Source organism: Camelus dromedarius, chromosome 1, assembly GCF_036321535.1.
Source record: "Camelus dromedarius isolate mCamDro1 chromosome 1, mCamDro1.pat, whole genome shotgun sequence".
Taxonomy (NCBI): domain Eukaryota; kingdom Metazoa; phylum Chordata; class Mammalia; order Artiodactyla; family Camelidae; genus Camelus; species Camelus dromedarius.
In genome coordinates, this window is record NC_087436.1 from 95,577,489 (window position 1) to 95,597,111 (window position 19,623).

Here is a 19,623-nt window from a genome sequence, read left to right on the forward strand (position 1 = left end):
TACGTGAACCACACTTTGAGAAACATGGCTTTAAAGGAAAGGCGTGTCCCTGTTAGCAGGAGCCACTACTGCCTTCCCTTTTTCCTCCTTAGCTGTGGCAATAATAAAGCAATAATAAGTTGGTAATCTGAGTTAAAATGTAGACAGAGCAGTAATTTGAGTGTAATTTTGGACTAGAGAGTCTCCAATCTGGAGATGTGGGTGGCAGGCTCTGCCAAGAGACCCTGCACGGAAGGGTAGGTCAAAGTGTTTTTGGGGGGCTTAGGGGTAGGTCCTGGAAGTGCTCCCCAGCTGTGGATGAGAGAAGTACATTGGCCACCGGCTGTTCTGAGAGAGTGACTCATCGGCCTATGTGGCAGTAACCACTGGCTGGTGGAATGACTCCCTTGGCCGTGGGGGGCGGTGGGGGAGGCAATGGCTGTGGTTGGAGAGAGCAGTGCATTCCAGAAGAGAACCAGACCTCCTGCAAGGATGCCGATCTGTGCTGTCAGTCACCTTGGCAGTGATGAAGGAGGGAGAGGGAGGGGCAGATGAGTGGTGTCAGCAAGACGGCAGAGGCACCATTTAGCCATTGGTATTAAAAGCCCTGTGTTCACCATTCCCAGACTCATCCTGCCTCCTCCTCTTCCCCACCCCTAAATCCAATGATTAAATCTGGTTGATTCTATGCTTTAATGTCTTCTAGGTACCCCTCTACCACTACCTTTGTTTCACCACTGTTGCATACCGTACATCTTTCTGCTTATTTCCAACACCGTGACCCGAGCTCAAGTCTCCATCATCTCTCACGTGAATTCAGTAGACTCTTAACCAGTTGTCTTTGCTTCATGTCTCTTACCTCTAATCCATCCTTCCTACAGCCACCAATGTGTTCTCTCCAAATATGAATATCCAAGCATGCCATTCCCTTACTTAAAATCCACAGCTAACCACGGCTCACTGGTTCTTGAACTTCATTTTGCCTTAGAATCACCTGGGGGCGTGTTAAAACACAGCACGGGACCCTAGCTGGAATGTTCTTCACTCTTCCACATTTTCCTCCTTTATTCACTGAATCCCTGACCCTCGCATCTCCACCTCCCCCACCAGCATCTTATCATCAACACACATTGAATGCATCCTGTTGAATCCTCACAGAAAAATGATGTGGGTCCCACTATTCTTCCCATCTTATATAGATGTTGAAACTGGGCTCAGATAGGTTCAGAAACTTGCCCTAGCCACACAGCTAAAAATAATAAAGCCACGATTCAGTCCTAGTGGCCTGTACCCAGTGCCTGGGCTCTTGACCCCTGTAAGTACAAACTCATTCAGATGGAATGAAGCCTTTCTTCCTCAATGCTGTCAGTATTAACACTCTTCCTGTCACTTCCTGATGTAAACCCACATACAACAGAACATAAGGTCTTGCTTACCAGACTGAGTTCTTTGAGGCTGGGTCTTCACCTCTGCTTCCTATGCCTAGCACAGAGAGGGAACCCCATCCTGGGGGGATAAATAAATGAATTACTTGCACCAGAGTATTGGCCAACGTAAAGTAAAACTTTTGATGGGTCATGAGAAATAAATACTCCAGAAGATTACTTAATTCCTTATAATATACCAACTCAACACACAGGGATCATTTTATGTTGGGAATACATAGGTATTACTCTATATTAGAGGAAACCCTGAGAAAAATGAAAATCCAAAAAACATGACAGGCATCAACTCACCGTTTTGACTATTTTCATCTTGGTTCTCCTGATTACATCTTTTAGACTTATTCACAGTGAATGGAGGGCTCCCCCGGAACAGCATGGAGGCAGAGATATCTGCACAGTAGTTTTACAACAAATTTGGTTAAGTCTTTTCTACTGGTCTAGAAAAGTACCAATTTTTTTTTTAAGTCAACATTTTAAACCAAAAAAAAAAAAAAAAATTTCAGGGGCATGTGTATGAGAGTAAAATTTCATGTGTATTTGGAACCAAGGCCAAAACAATGTTTTCTGTAAATAAGCACCATTAACAAGAGAATATCAATTATCTTCTGCATATAAATCCAAAGTATAAGCAAACATCAACTTTCTGCTTCTCTCTTTTACTAGGAAGGGGATTGTTGCCAGCTAACCCTCAAGGTATCTCTTCCCTTCTATCACTTTTTCCCCCCCAGGTTAAGAGATTAGTTATGATGGAGAAGGGAAAAAAATGAGTGAACACTTTACCCTGGAGTAAAAGTGACCTGTCAGGGCTCAGTTCCTCCAGAACCACCCAGGCCTCAGAACTCCTCCCCAGTCTCACTCTGGGCACAGGGCCACATGGTGCCAGAGATACTGCTTCTTTTCCATCTGATTTCAAGGCCTTTGTCAAAATGCACCATAAGGTAACAGACTATGTCAATGGGAATGACTCCTCAAAAGCGCGGGAAGGCCAAGCATCCACCTGCTGTGTTTTGGAAGGTGGAGATACAGTAAAAAAAAAAAAAGAAAAGCCACATCTCTCCCCTCCTGCCGTGTACCTTCTAATTCTTTGCTACCAACTGCACACATTCCTGTCCTCTCAGGCAGGTTTTGGACCCAGGATAGCTCATTTTCTGGGCCTCTGTGTCTTCACCCCCCACATAGAGGCAAAGCTTCCAGGGCCTTCTCTGACCTGCAGAGGCCCAGAGCCTTCGGCCCCTCCTCAGTGGCAATGTGGAAGCTTTTCTTTCTTTTGACCCAGCGGGCAGAGAGGTGACCTAGTCCTACAACTCCCCGAGGCTGGTTGTTCCCACCCGATGAGTCTGTAAGCACAGATCTTTGCAGAGAAGGCTGCAGTTGCAAGCATTCAGTCAGCAGAAAGAAAAAAACTTTTCCAACCCAGGCCTGTTAAGGACATGGTCTCAGACATTTCCTGCCTGAGCGGAGCCGCTTCCCTCTTCTTGCGCACATGCTCCCCCTACCGCCTGATGCTGACAAGGCGCCCCTGGCTAGGGAGACCTTGGGCCGCCCCAGCCTGGGCCTGGAAGAGCCTTGTCGTAAGACTGCAGAGAAATTGCCAAAAAATGAAACGGTAGATCCTTCCACTGCTCCAGTGAAGGGCCCTCGCTAAGTCTTGTCTTTACATTTCAGGAATAAACTCTGTAATAAAGACAGAATAAATAAATCCTCCCTGAATAGAATTTTGCCAAATAAATTAAATTTAGGCTTCCCCCTCTACGAGCTAAGTAAATGGAAAGAGCTTCGGATTTGGACTCAGAATCGGAGACTGATTCAGGTTTCACTTTCTTGTCTGATGAGTGATCTTGGACACTGTAACCGTTTTAAGCCTCAGTTTCTTTACCTGTAATTTGGGCGTGATAATATGGCCCACCTCCAGTGTTGTTGTGGAGAGTAAATGAAGGCATGTGTATGTGTGAGAAAGAGCCTTTTAACACAAAAATTTAATATGAGTCGTTTTTATTTTTTTCCCTTCCAATCCAACACACACACACACACACACACACCCCTCCCTCGTCCATACAACTGAGTAGAAAGGGTGATGGAGTCAACTCAAACCCCTAAAAAGGAAGTAGTGTAAGGAAGCTCAGTCACAAACAGGAAGTAACAAAAATGCCACCAGAAAAACTGGCTCAGGCAAAAGAAACACACACACACACACACACACACACACACACACACACCCCTAGGTTCCATTTCTAAAGATCAAGTTAGATTTAGTTCATGATTTGGGGTGCTGCCAGCCTGGCTCGACCCCCTAAATTAGGGGGTTTTCAGAGATGATTAGGTAATTCTTCTGACCTAGATTTGACCTCACAGATGGGAATTCTCCCCGGGCATTTGCGGCTCTCTGCAGTTGGTCGGTTCCTGCCTTTTGAAATGTAGGTCTCGCCTCCTTTCCCCCTGCGGCCATGGGCGGGGCCACGGGGGCGGGGCGCCGAGGAGCCGGGGCCCCGCCCCCCGCGCGCGGGGCGCCGCCCTGCGCGGTTCTCAGGTTACGCCTCCCTTCCTGGCTTCACAGGCTTGCCACATTGTAGGTTGGCTTCTGCAGGGAATGTAAGAAAGCACGCGGTGCCGGCCGCACAAAGAAGTTTTACAGCGCTGGGGTTTCTGTCCAACTTTCCTTCCCAGTTTCTGTGAAGAGGAGACAAAATCCTGCATGTTTTTCTAGGAGGAGAAAAAAAAAAAAACCTGAAGGGAAACTTAATAACATGTCAGGACACATTGTGCTATTCATTTTCTTGTTTTTCCTGTCTCATTCTTGAAACCTCTTTTCAAAAATCTTGCCACCTTTCTTGCCTCTTCCTTAATTTTGTGTGTTTTTAGGGTAGGAGAGGGAGAGGATTAGAAGCCTACGGATTTTAAGCCAGCCCCAAGCTTTCCTAAAACTTGTCGTTTGTTTGCAGAACGAGAGTTCGTTTCCCGGCCCAGATGAAAAGAGTAGTTTCTGCCTCCTTTTCTTATATTTGAAAAAAAAAAAAAATTAACAACCCCTTAGCAAAATGCTCGGTGCAAGTGAGATTCATTCGGAAAGTGGTGGAATTAGCTGGTGTTACAGGTGAAGAGGTGAGTTGCAGAGAAGAAAGATAACTTGTCCCAGGCCACTCACCTGGCTCCCTATGAAGCCCAAACGAAGAGGTCAAGGTCTCCCAAATCCTACCCCAGCGTTTAATGCCCATTCTGCCATGATTACCAACAGGTTCTGCAGGCTCGCATTGATGCCAAAACAAATGAACTGTCACAATTAAAACATAGGGTAAAATAAGTGTTTAAAGTAAGGTAACTTTTTACAAATTATATAGGGTATGTACCATTATCAAAGGGACTTGGAGGTCCTTTTCAATAGATTTAATTAAATTTTTATTTTAATAAATTTTGAAGGTAATTCATTTACATGATTGAAAAGTCACAATTCTACAGCCTAGTACACCTGAGAAGTCTTGCTGCCACCTCCTTCCCCTTCATCTTCTTTTTTCCAACTTTTTTTCTCCTTCACTGGTAATCATTTTTATTTTTCAATCCTACCTCTGATTTTTAGGAAAATACCAAGCAGCACAAATACATAATCTTATTTATTTGCAGTCTTACCAAAAAAAAAAAAGAGAGAGAGAGACAGAGAGCATATAGTGCATTTTGAATTGGTTTTCTGGAGACGGTGATGGGCTGTGCTAAACCATTTACATCTAGCCCTGGTGTGACTGAGAATCCAGAGGTTTCAACTGGATAGATTTGGCCTATAAACCTAGGCCCCTCCCTAAACCAGAACCAGCTGCGGCTGCTGCAAGCTGGGATTCTGTGCCCATCCCTGATGGGGCACTAGTTGTTTCACAAGGAGAAACCTGTCTAGATGCCCAAGTAAAACCCAAATGATATGGTAGGGGCAAGGTTTTAAGCAGTAATTGCCTGTTACTGTTGCTTAGAGGATGGTGAGTGATGATTCCCAGAAAGTAGCATAGTGTCTGACAGACAGAGAGGTCATGGTCAATGCGATTTCCACATAGGATTCTTCCACCAAAGGAGGTTCACATCCTTCCCATCGCCACTGGGCATTGAAAGAACGCAGAAGATCAAGGTTACTGCAGGCAGGAAGGCCAGGGGCCGCCGCTGTCCTAGACGCGGGAAAGGACGGACACAGATCAGACCGACAAAAGCAGAGGCTGTCTTCCCGGCCCCACAGGCTGTGGGTTTACGATGGTTCCTCACAGGAGGGACTGGAGATGAGTGGGGACCCTCCAGATTCTCTACACTGTTGACAAGACAGCCTGACGGATATGTCACAGCACCACCCATTGGCCCTTGTGTTAGATTACTAGGACTGCCATAACAAAGCACCACAAAATGGGTGACTTCAACGGTAGAAATTTATTGTCCCACAATAATGGAGGCTACAAATCCAAGATCAAGGCGTCTGCAGGGTTGGTTCCATCTGAAGCTGTGAGGGAAAGCGCTGTTCCAGGCCTCTCTCCATGGCTTGTGGATGGTCATCTTTCCCCTTGTGTCTTCATATCATCCATCCTTTATGTTTGTCTGTCTGTGTCCAAATGTCCCCTTTTTATAAGGCCACCAGTCACACTAGATTAGAGTCCACCCTAAGAAACACATTTTAACTTGATTACCTTTGTAAAGACCCTGTCTGCAAATAAGGTCACATTCTGAGGTTCTAGGGGTTAGGACCCAAACTTATATTTTTTTAGATATTTAACAAATGTATTTAAATTAAAACTTGTAACCTACTGTTGGCATTAGTAGTAACATACTCTTTGTTACTTTTTACCCTTTTAACTGAAAGTATCAAAAAGCAAGATTTTCCAGGGTTGTGATGATGATGATGATGATGATGATCATTATCATTACTATGATTATTATTTTGCATGGTAAAATTTACTATTAATAAAGTTTTCTGATGTTGAATATGAGCAATTTGAAAATACATATTCTACATTTTTCATTCTCATGATATTTAGCTGGAACCATAAATTTTAGAGAAGAATTTTTTTTCCAATTTATTGTATTGTGGTAAAATACATTTAACATAAAATTTACCATCTTCACCATTTATAAGTGTGCAATTAAATGGTATTAAATATACCCTTATTTTTGTGCACAATCACTACCTTTCATTTCCAGAATTCCTTGTTTTATAAAACTTGGACTCTGTATCCTTGAAGTAATAATTCCTCATTCACTCTTTCCCCCAGCCCCTGGCAATCACCATACTACTTTCTGTCACTATGATTCTGATGACTCTAAGTACCTCATATAAGTGGAATCATACAGTATTTGTCTTATTTGACTGGCTTATTTCACTTAGTATAATGTCCTCAAGATTCATCCATTTTGTAGCATATTGCAGATTTTCTTTCCTTTTAAAGGCTGAATAATATTCCATCGTGTATGTACATATCACATTTTGGTTATCCATGTACCCATTGGTGGACACTTGGGTTGCATTCACATTTCAACTCTTGTGAATAATGCTGAAATGGACACAAGTGGACAAATATCTCTTCGAGACCTTGCTTTCAATTTGTTTGTATATATAACCAGAAGAGGAATTGCTGGATTACATGATAATTCTATTATTAATTTTTTTGAAGATCACCATGCTGTTTTCACAGCAGCTGTAACATTTTACATTCCCACCACCTGTACACAAGGGTTCCAGTTTCTCCACGTCCTCACCAACATTTGTATTCTGTGTTTTTGATAGTAGGCATCCTGATGGGTGTGCAAATCAGTGAGTTCTGATTTGCATCTCCCTGATGATGAGTGATGAGTATCTTTTCATGTGCTTATTGCCCAACTGTATATCTTCTTCAGCAAAATGACTATTCGCATTTTTTGCCCACTTTTGAATCTGGCTGTTTGTGCTTTTGTTGTTGAGCTTTAGGAGTTCTCCATATAGTCTGGATATTAATCCCTTATCAGATTCCAGCATACCTCTTTTGAAGGAAGGCAATTCAACCCATAACATCCCTTTTCAGATCCACAAGCATCCTCTCCATTTCCAGAAGTGCTGGCCTCACACCTCCATTCCACTATTGAGGACAAAGCCATACGCAAAGAGTCTTTGGAAGTGTCATATTAATTGGGCGTATTATGGAAAGTAGGAGGCAGTTTGAAACCCCTTGCTTTATAATTGGTTGCATACATAATATCCATATACTGAATCTAACATGCTTCTCCTTATGGAGACTGGGTCCTGTCATTTTCAACAAATCCTTTCTTTGTCTATAAGTTCAAAGCAGAAAAACAAAAATCCCTCCAACTACTGTGATGCAAACCAAGCTTTCCCCACTCTCTCCCTCCACCGCACACACCTGACCATTGGAGGTGAGATCCTGGTGCCCAGATTGTACAAAATCAAGTGCTCCTTCTACTCAAATGTAAAATTTTTCTTTAGCTACAGTGTGGAAGCTATACTGAACTAAAAGGTATATCAGGCTCTTGGACTGGGCTTTGGGGGTTGTGGTTATTAATCATTTTACTTTTGCTTCTGTTAAATCTGGCTTGACATCTTGCTGAGATGCTGTGACAAACACTTTGGACCCATGACTTGGCAGGACCAGGTCTGGCTCTTGTCAGGCAGGTGAAAGCAGCCAAGCTTGGTTCGAACATGCTCGAGGGATTTGACACCTGGAAACCCCCACAAAGCTAATTCCATTCCAGACCTTTCTCAACACCCAGAGGAGGGAACACAAGAGCTGATTGTCCTTACCAGTTTCCCTGCTTGCAATTCTATGGTCTCAGGGTTTGTGGAGGGAGGAGGTGGGTAGACATGTACATTTACTAGTGTAGGGTCTCAAGTCAGGAAGCAGATCTGATGCCTTACAGCCCAGTGACCAAATGCTGCCCCCTGCAATTCTGAGGGATGATATTTAGAACTAAGCAACCCCTAGCCCAGGGGTGCCGATGTCAAACCCCTCCACCAGGCTCAGGCCAATGACCTGTTTTCCTCAGGGCTTTGCCTTTGTGATTCTGGTTACTTGTTGCTTCCCATCATTCTTGTTTTCCACATTTCTTGGGCTCCATCCAATGCTGAGTAATGATTCTGAGCCAGAAGCCCTGAGGCTTTAAGCTGCTGCTCCAAAGAGGGGTGTAACTAACAGCTCCAGGCACCAAATTGTGGGCCCCTCATCTGCCCACAGGCTCTATAGGAGGAGTCGGGTGTAGCCAGGTTCAGGTGATTTGTATCCTTTGGCAGAGCTGGGGAGAAGCGAGGGCATTCCAACTGAACCTCCGTCTCTGGTCTTTGGGGGTGCAGGGGGGCTCTTACTTATCACACAGAGTGATACCCCATTAGCTATTGCTTCCCTTCCTTTCTTCTCCCTTGTCCTGACCCACCCCACGATCATCACTGGAAGTATTTTACTCCAGCATCGTCTTGAGGTGAAGGAAAGATCTGAAATAGATCTTGCATGACCTGGGTCTGTGACATCTACTGGACTCTGTGCTGCTGAAACTCCTGGGGGGTGGACCCCAGGACTGGCGCAGAAGTTCAGTGAGGCCGACAAAAGGCTTGAAGTGAGGTGCCAGCCCCCAGAGTGAGCTCTCAGCGTGCACTGTAAAGGAGATGATGGCAATGCTGAAGGCGGTACTCACAGCCAACTGTGTGCCTTCTGTGTGCCAGGTGTCATTCAATTTAGTTGTCACAACAGTTCTATGAGGTAGGTACTATTACTGTTCCCATTTTACCAATGAGGAAACCGAGCCACCGAGAGGTCCTTCATCACACAGTTAACCCAAGGAAGAGCTGGCGTTTTAGCCCTGGCAGTTCAGCTCTGGAGTCAGCACTCTCAATCATGGACCCATATTAACAAAAACATGGTATTATTGTCCCCACGTCACAACTGAGAAGACCGAGGTACAGAGAAGCCCTGTGCCTTGCCCCACCGCACGTGGCCGAGGAGACACTGGGAGACAGGTACCTCCCATCTGACCCCCGACCACACCCCTAGGGGGAGAGGGGAGGTTGAGGAGGGGTGGAGTCAGGATGTGACTGCTTCTGACTGTCCCTTCTCCACCCTGAGTTTCCACCTTCCTCCTGAAGCTTCAGCTCTCGGTTCAGGTGACAGGAAGCTACCAGAAAAAGAGCCAGATAGTGAGTGAGCAGGTGAGGAAATCAGAAACCTGCACCTGCCAATCCAGGAATCAGTCCAATCTGCCTTATGGAAATGACACCTGGCCGCCCAGGTGTCCAGATGCCCCTAGGCAAAGGGAGGTGGACATTAGAGGACGTTAGAGCCCCCAAAAATATGAATGTGGAGTAGCAGAGAAAATAAAGAGGGCTAAGATGGGATGGAAGCAGGCTGGAAACAGATACCCTTTCAGGTGGAAAGAACCATAGAGACTGACGAGTCCAACCTCTTAGATATTATTAATAATGAGAGCTAACACTGACTGGGCACTGATTTTGTGCCAGATATTGTTCTAAGCGCTTTCCTTGTGCCTACAGCAATCCTACGATGCAGGTGCTATTTTTGTCTTCATTGGGAAAGTGAATCAAAGGTTAATTAGCCCAATAAAAGGTAGATCAAGGCAGTCTCCCTCTCTCCAAAGCCCACATTGCTTTTACTGTTTAACATTTTATGATGGACCATTCCAAATATACACAAAGTTAGAGAGAATATTGTAATGAACCCTCATAAGTCCATTAACCAGTTGTAATAATCATCAACACGAGACAGATCTTATTTCATCATTCATCCCCCATCTATTCTTCCACTACTAGATTTTTTTGAATTTCATACATATTATTTCTGTATCATAGTGTCCTGTTATCAGTGCATATCTTAATAGGTATCTCCAAGAAAAAAGGACTTTCTTAACGTAGCCATAATACCAGTGTTCTGTCTAAAGAAATAACAATTTTTGCTTAATACCATCAAATATCCAAACGTTGTTCAGATATCTCAGACTGTCTCATACGAGTATTTTTACAGTGGTTTATTTGAATTAGGATAAAATATAGTCCCCACATTAAAAATAGAACTACTATATGACCCAGCAATTCCACTATTGGGTATATATCAGAAGAAAACAAAATCCAAAGTTGAAAAGATACATGCACCCAATGTTCATAGCAGCATTATTACAATCACTGAGGTATGGAGGCAACCTAAATATCCATCAACAGATGAGTAAAGAATATGTGGTGCATATACACAATGGAATACTACTCAGCCATCAAAAAAGAATGAAATGTCATTTGCAACAACATGGATGGATTTGGAGGGTATTATATTTAGTGAAATAAGTCAGACAAAGACATACTGTATGATACACTTATATGTAGAATCTAAAAAATAAACTAGTGAATATAACAAAAAAGAAACAGACTCACAGATATAGAGAACAACTTAGTGGTTACCAGTGGGGATACGGAAGTGGGGAGGGGCAAGATAGGGATAGGGGATTAAGGGGTACAAACTATTATGTATAAAATAAATAAGCTACATGGATATTTTGCACAACACAGGGAGTATAGCCAATATTTTATATTAACTATAAATGACCTTTAAAAATTGTGAATAGGGGAAGGGTAGAGCTCAGTCGTAGAGTGCACACTTAGCATGCACGAGGTCCTGGGTTCAATCCGCAGTTCCTCTGTTAAAAATAAATAAACCTAACTTATTTTTTTTTAAAAATTGTGGATCGCTATGTTGTACACGCGAAACATATAATACTGTAAATCAACTATACCTCAATTTTTAAAAAGTTCCCACATTATATTTGGGTGATATCCACCGTCCCCTCCCCATTGCCATTCATTTGTTGAAGATACAGAGTCTTTCTCACATTTTGGATTTTGCTGATTATAGCTTTGTGGTGTCATTTAAAATGTTTCTCCATCCTCTGTATTTCCTGTAAACTGATAGTTAGATCTAGTGTTTTAATTAGATTTACATTTAATTGTTTGGCAAAGCTACTTCATAGGTAGTACATAGTCACAGCCTCTATGCTTACATCTACTTTTTTCCAGAAGACGAAAGGTCGAGCCCAAGTTCAAAAAGCTTATGAAGGACAGACCAGGACTGAAACTCTAGTCTTCTGACTCCAGCCCCCTGCCCTTCCATCCCATCACAGTACTCCAATCTAGAATTTTCTCTTGGAATGGAAGGACAGTTGAGCTGTCATTTAATCTACTCCTTCCTTTCATGAGAGAAGCCAAGAGAGGAGCGGTGGGAAAATTCCAACCTTTCTTTGGCATATGGCAATATTTTAATTTTAAACAGATGATAGGAGAGAGGGATCTCCCCAAGCCTGGGTGGGGCCATGTACCTTCTGCTTTTGCCAGAGGACTGGAAGTATTTAAGCCAGAGCTCTGGCACGGAATAGCATTCCTGTTCCCTCTTTCCTTTCAGATATGGAGAACCAATTTACCTGAGTGAGTGCTGACAGGAACATTTCATCCTTTTGACTTATTCATTTCACTTGATGGGAAAGAGGTGGGTGCACACTCGCAGCACTGGGTGCCTAAGGAGGTGCTCGGAATTCCACATGGGGGAACAGGGAAGGAGGAGCTAGTGAGGGCAGCAGCCATGCTGCGCGTTTCAGAGGTGAGCACTTTTTCTTTTTCCTACTCTGTATTTTTCTGTATTTTTCTTCCTGCTAAACTGAGTCAGCAAACACCAGAGCCAAGACTGTATGACACAGATAAACAGATCTCTTCGCATCGCCAGAGGAAGAAATCACCCCATACGAAAACTTGGACAGTCTTGGGGCGGGGGTGGGGGGGAAATGTGGCCCAGATGCACAATAACAGTAGGAGTTCACAGTTATTGGACATTTAACACATGGCAGGCATGTTATATGCAGTATCTCATTTAATCCTCACAACAACCCTGCAAAGTAGAAGGCAGGTGCTTTTGTCTGAATCGGGAGGTGAGGAGGAACGTGAAATCACAGACAGCAGTGAAGGCAGAATTCAGATCTCTGTTCTTCTCATTTAATGTCTGTGGCTTAACCATTAGGCTTCAAGCTCAGCTAGGTGAAGATAGCTATTTGAGAAAGGACAGCAGCTTAGAAAGGAGCTTCGGATGGGGTGATGGGACGCTTTCTGAAGGAGATGGCTGTGGAGAAGCAACAGTTATGCACTCTCCTGCTCCCTCTCTGTCAAGTTTAAGGCTCCTAACTGGGAAGGATTATCAGGGTCACATCTGGCACACACAAAGCCTTAGTGTGAATTCGAAAGTGACGCCTCTTGTGGGTGGATAAATCATAAAAGCTGCCCATCTGGGAGGCCCCTTCTCAAGGGTGATATCTGCACAGGGTTCACTGCGTGGGGCAGGACTGGGTCAGATTCCAGCCCACTTCACGCCCTGAGCCAAGCCAGAGAGCAGGCGGCAGGCCCTGTGAGAGTCAGGCTGGTTTCCCACCCAGCACACAGCATCCTTGTCAAGCCCGTCATTCTTGCTGAGCTGTTACCATCTTTTGGTGGTTGTTTCACGTGACTGTGGTCTCAAGTCAGCTCAGAAGAGAGCAGAACCCAATTACTAGATTACTCACAATGCTGGTTTTCTTTTTTCTTTTCTTTTCTTTTTTTTTTTTTTTTTTTTTTTCCACCACATTCAAAGCTGTGGCAGCCAAATTTCCCCCAGCCTTACTGGTTCAACTCAAGAGGCTGGGATGATGTCTATATACGGGCAGCCCAGAGATGTGACCATATCATTCCTTCTTTTCAGTCAAGCTGATCAAGTTAAATGGCTGATTTTCGTCATGGGATTTTGTAAAAGAACATGAAAAATCATTTGAATTTTATAAACATCTTTTAAACCTTTTTAAAAACTCAAGGTAAATATGAATCAGTACAAACCATCAGGAAATAAATTTGGTCATAACTTAGATACGGTCATTTCATTTTGGGGAATTTATAGTCGAGAAATGCTAAACATGAGAGAAAAACAAAAGCTTCTATTTACAAAGATATTCCTCGCTATATTCTTTATAACAAGAAACAAATGGAAATCAGCTGTTCTTTATGGGCACACGTGTAAGTTGGTAAAATATGGTCTCTATCATGTAATAGTTTTACATTGTTTTTAGAACTTGTGTTTGTTAGATGACATAAATGCCCATGTTGTTATATTATGGGGAAAACATCAGGAAACATACGAATAATATGTATGATCACAACTATGTCAGGCTTGCTTAAAAGAATTCAGAAAGATGATATACTGAAATCAGTCTTAGTGATAATAACCTAATGATAATAACCACTATTTACTGAGTTTTGACTATGTGCTAGGTACCGTTCTAAGTGATCTCTGTGTATTAACTCAGTTTATCCTTACAGCAACACCTTGAGGTTAGCACAACTATTATGATTCTCATTTTACAGATAAGGGAGCTGAGGCAGAGCAAAGTGAAGTAACCTGCCCAAGCCACATAGCAAGCAAGGTCAAAGCTGGAAGAGGAATCCAGGAAGCCTTCACAACCATGCCTCCTAGCCATTGATCAGTTCAACGAAAAACAGAAAAAGGGTAATATGGAGAGATAGTATTAAAAATGTTATATACAACAGAGAGCCTGGAATATTTTGTGATAAGGAAGTTGTCAAAGACTGGGCGGGTCCTGTCGAGAGACTCATGAGCTAAACGAAAGAGGTTCTCCTCGCCTAAAGAAAATAAATCTGAGCATCATTAACTGTGGTGGACTGAAACACATCAATATTTTTAAACCTATAGGCTTAAAATTACTCAGAGGAAAAAAAAAAACTCATCGGCCCCTTTAGAGATACTAGGAAATAACTCATTCTGAAAACTGGTAAGCAGAGGAAAAGAATCAAGCATTTATCCTGCTGATACTTGCTGTAGAACTTACGGTAAGTAAATTGTTGATGAGAGCAAATTTCTCCGAATAGAAATATTCCATATAATAAATGAGACAGGAATAATAGATCAGCACCATTTTTAACCCCATATAAAATAATGGATTAGGCAATGAATGCTAACATGACAGAAGACAAAGCCAGACAGTATGTGCTTCCTGGTGGAATTATCACATCACCATCTATGAAACATTCAGGCAAAAAAAAAAAAAAAAAAAAAAATCAAAACCTGAATCAGATTGTACCTCTAGATTTAACTCCTGATTTATAAGAAATGCAGGAGACAGAGAAGTGTTTTAAATGACACCATGGGGAATAAGATTAGCAAAATCTAGACTGGGACACTTTATAAGACATAGAACTTGATTTCTTCAATACACAAATTGCAGGGGAAAGAGGAGAATAGGGATTTAAGAGATTAAAAAAGACTAATTGCAATGATTTCATTTGCATTCTATTTAGAGGAAAACTCCTGCAAAACATTTTGAGACAATCAGAGAAATTAAAATACTACTTGGATATTTAATTTTTTTTTTGAGCTATCTTATTGATTTGGGGCTTCTTTTCTTTTTTCTTTCTGTTTTGTTTGTTTGGTTGGTTCTCTTTTTTTGAGGGGGAGGTAATCAGGTTTGTTTATTTATTTATTTATTTATTTATTTTTTTTTATTTTTTTATTTTTTTTAGTGAAGGTACTGAGGATTGAACCCAGGACCTCATGCATGGTAAGCATGAGCTCTACCACTGAGCCATACCTTCCCCTGGATATTTGATTAAACTAATGGATTTTGTTCAATTTTTAAGTGTAAAGATGACATCGTAGTTATACTTTTAGAAAGAAATCTTGTCTTTTAGTGATGTATGCTGAAATATTTGTGGATGAAAATATATGATTTCTAAGATTACCTTTAGTATATTTCAAGAGCCAGGGGGAAGTGAATGAGGGAGAGATACAAAAAGATTGGCCATGAATTGATCATTGTTGAAGCTGAGTGATGGGTACATGGAGGCTCATCAGACTCTTCTCTCTACTTTTATACAGGATTTAATATTTCCATTAACAAAACATTGTGAATGGTACAAACATATCTTAATTTTATTCTTATTTAAAATATTTAACTCTTCTGCTGTAGAACTGAGGGCTAGTATACGGCCATGGGTGAAGGCATGGACTAAGGACCAGACTGCCTGAGTTTGAATGTCAGCTCTACCACTTACCAGTTGGATAATCTAGAGTAGGGAGCTTCAAGTCATTCTATCTCAGTTTCCTCATTGTAAAATGGGGTTAACAATGCCATGCACTTAATGTATCATTGAGTTTTTATGACAATAAAATGAGCAGAAGTTCTCCAGTGACTAGAGCAGTCCTTGGCACATATGAAGCACTATATGTATTTATGATTTTTATTGTTTCTTTTTTTGTCTTTGGACATGACTCCTGATAAATATCTTCACTCATTTTGCATTTTATAAGTATGATTCTGATTCTGATCCCACTTCTGATCACCAACTCCAATTCTGAAACCAACTAACAATTCTGGTACCAATTCCAACATGTGGTGCTCTTCCCCACATAACCAAGCAATTCATTCTCAGACACCAGCTGCGTGTCCTACAATTTGACTCAATTCTGACACTACCTGGAGAGAGCATCAGATCCCACAGGTTAAGGGCTCAGTCCTACAAGGCTGCCTCCCACACACCCCCAACTTCAGATGCCAATCTCAAGTTTAGGCTATTATCTGTGTTTCTGACCTCCCCCACAAATAGATTGGAGGTTCCAACAACCCCTTCCTTGGGTTTAATTAATTTGTTAGAGTGTCTCACAGAACTCAGAGAAACATTTTACTTACTAGATCACCTTTTATTGTAAAAGGATGTAACTCAGGAACAGCCAGATGGAAGAGATGCACAGGACAAGTTATGGAGCAAACACACAGAGCTTCCATACCCTCCTCACCTGTACCACTCTCCCCCAGTATCTATGTGTTCACCAACAGGAAGATCTCCAAACCCTTTTGGGTTTTATGGAAGCTTCATTTCATAGGCAATGGTGCTTGAACTCAACCTCCAACGCCTCTTCTTTCCCCCAAGGTCTGGGTGTGGGTCTGAAAGTTTCAACCCCCTAATCACTTGGTTGGTTCTCCCAGCCAGCCCCCATCCTTAGGTTACACAGGTGCTTTCCAAAAGTTGCCTCATTAACATGACAAAAGGCACGTTTATCACTCACATCACTTAGGAAATTCCAAGGGGTTTAGGAGCTCTGTGCCAGAAATGGAAGACCAAATGTATACTTCTTATTATTAATCACAATATAACAATATTCACCTATTCAATCATTCACCCTTAACGCATCAGCTACAATTTTCCAGTTTCTTTAAAGTGGAGAAGAATTTAAAGACGCTAAGGGCAAATCCTGCTAGATTTTAATGATTTACTTTCATCCTTTCATAGTTACTTAATCTGACAGTATTTTTTTTTTTTTGGCATGCCTCACCTTTATCAAGTCTTTACAAAGTATCTTGACTTCCTTAAGACTGTTCTTTCTACATTATATTTTTCATTATTTACAGAATTTCTAATTGCATTACAAATTTTCAATTGTAATCTTTTTAAAAGTGTCTGGGAACAAAGAAACTGACTCCTGGTAAGCAGACAATACAACTGGCAGAAGAAGGGCCCAGGTGCATTCTGAGGCCTGTGTTAAGCTGACTGAGGGCAACAGATGTGTGCTTTACAGAGAGACTGGAGGCTGCGTTAGTTAATCTGGTGGGTTTGTCAAGTGGAAATCAGTTGGGAACCTAGTGTGTACAAGTGAACAGTGGTTTTGTTTGGGTAGCAGAGTCCGCCTTCTTTTTCAATTTGTTTTAATGATGATGTATGATAACTCCACTGTAGAAAAAAAATCAACACTTCAAATCTTTGAAAATACTTTTTTTTTTAGTAAATGCAATCAATCACAGAAGACTAGAATGCAAACACAAAGAAAATGTGCAATGAATATTGTTCATTCATAGACCCTTGTATGCAAATAATGGGTTGCTAGATTCTACAGGACACTAGGCTCTGAGCATTGGTGGTCATTGCTGTCACTTGTTGCAAGGACAATGTAAATATTGAGTGTTGCTCTTATACGGTGCGATTTCCTAAATGCCACAGCAGTCCAACTTCATACTAAGAAGTTCCACACACTCTCATATTCACATTCTAGTTTCATTTTGACTCTAAAGTTACACAGAAACCAAATGATCAAATCTGCATTTCCTTCTAAATCTACATGCAAATAGTGAGGCAGGGATTTCCCTTGCCATTGGCATTCCTTAGCAGAAAGGACTCTAGACAACCTCGGACTCTGAAGATGTGACCTGCCTGAACATTAATCTGGTCCAACTGAATTAGACCCCATCTGGTGTTTTGCCAGATTTCACGGATCTCACTCAGGTCGGCTCCTCTGTGACACACCGTTGTTACTTTGCTTTCCGATTAGCTGTTAATTCTCACAGTTCTCCTTGAAGAGGAGAGAGGAAGTGAGAGAAGTGTGTAGCTAGTGCTGTATTCAGTTCTCATCACTTGCCAGGTGGGGAAGCCAAAGTTACAAGTCAGATCTGTTTTTATCACACTGGGGCATTCCACGTCTCTCCTGACTCTGAGATTTGATCACAGGGGCACTTTGTGGGGTGTACCTGCCAGAGAAGTATTGGAACTAAGCTCATCTCCTTGCAGTGACAACTTGGGAAAGTTTAAAAGTATGGGTTTAAAGTTGTGGCTGGGACCTACCTGTTCCTGCTCCTTAGAACTTCACTCCATGCTTCTAGAAGCCTGAGCCTGGAGTCCTTTCAGAAGAGCCCCACCACTTATGAACTGTGAAGATGAAGCTGAACAAATTGTGTCCCCAGAAGCTTTAAATATAACGATGTCACTCACAGATAGTACATTCAGATTTACATTTAGTTGGGGGAGGTATTTCCTAGTTATCGCAACATTCCACATGCTGGCAAGTCAAACACATAAAATGCACCGCAGCTCCCTCTGAAGAAACCTCTTCAATCTAACATTTCCCACAACTTGCTCCACCTTATTCTATTTTCCTTCTCATCTCCAGCAGATCACTCTTTCATAAACTGAAAACCTGCTGAGATTATTCAAAATAACTCCAAACCACAAACATTTATTGGATTCATTCATTCACTTAACAACTGTTGAAGGATCTCCAGGAATTTATGCAAGATTCATGACAACTAGGCTTGGAAAAGAAAGATGACCATGGCAGTGCCATTTCTGAAGTCAAGGGAAAATGGTGTCTGAATATGAAATCAGATACTTTTGAAATTATTTTTATTTTTATAGGACTCCATGCGTATAATCATAGTGACAGTGTGTGAATTTCTACAATACAGAAACCCACCTAAAGGCAGTCTAAAGTTATAAGAATGTAGAGTATCACTGTGGTTTCTTTGGAATCCAGAGGCAAGAACGAATCCAACAGAATCCCCAAAATATAAATTGCTTTAAGCCAAACTCTAGATAAAGGGGTACATGTAACCTAAATGTATTCCTCAAATGCTATCTAAATTAAATCCAGATATTTGGTTTTCAGTCTATCATTTGTCTTAGTCCAAAAAATAAAAATCTAATAAAATATACTTTTGAAAATGGGCATGAGATCACGGCTGCTGGTGGAAGATTGTTCTCAGCAATTTCTGCAACAATTTCTCTTTACATGGCATCTGGGCCTGGTGATTTTGCCACTCTTTTAATTAAGAACTGATATATATTTTCCCCTCCTTTAATCTGGGCTGACCTTGCAAATTGCTTAGACTAATAGAATGTGATGGATGTAATACTGTGTATGTTCCAAGCCAAAGCCTCACAAAGCCGTGTAGCTTCCCTAGGATGCTGCCCTGGGGCTGCTGTGTAAAAAACCAGTCTAGAAGATGGATGTTTGAGGGGCCACGTGGGGAAGCACCACCAGGCATGCGAGTGAGGTTAGCTGGACCTTCCCATCAAACTTCTGAGCCTCTGGTTGAATGCAGACACATGGCTAAGCCCAGTGAAATCAACAGAAGAAAAGCCCAGAATGATTCATATATTATTGCTGTTTCAAGTCACTCAAATTTTTTATTGTTTTTACATAACATAAAATTTACCATTTTAACCATTTTCAAGTGTACAATTCAGTGGTATTTAGTATATTCACAGTGTTTTGCAACCACCACTACTATCTAGCTCAACAGTATTTTCATCATCCCATAGGAAACCTTCTACCCATTAAGCAGTCATTCTCCATCACCTGCCTTCCCCTCAGCCCCTAAAAACAACTAAGTTTTCTGTGTCTATGGA

At 41.8% G+C, this 19,623-nt stretch overlaps 1 non-coding gene across 1 annotated transcript; it reads right to left on the reverse strand.

Moving 5' to 3' along the window:
- Positions 1–14,970: 14,970 nt before the first annotated feature.
- Positions 14,971–15,042, reverse strand: TRNAG-ACC (transfer RNA glycine (anticodon ACC)). The gene has a single exon. It is a non-coding gene; the product is annotated as a tRNA-Gly (tRNA).
- Positions 15,043–19,623: the final 4,581 nt, after the last annotated feature.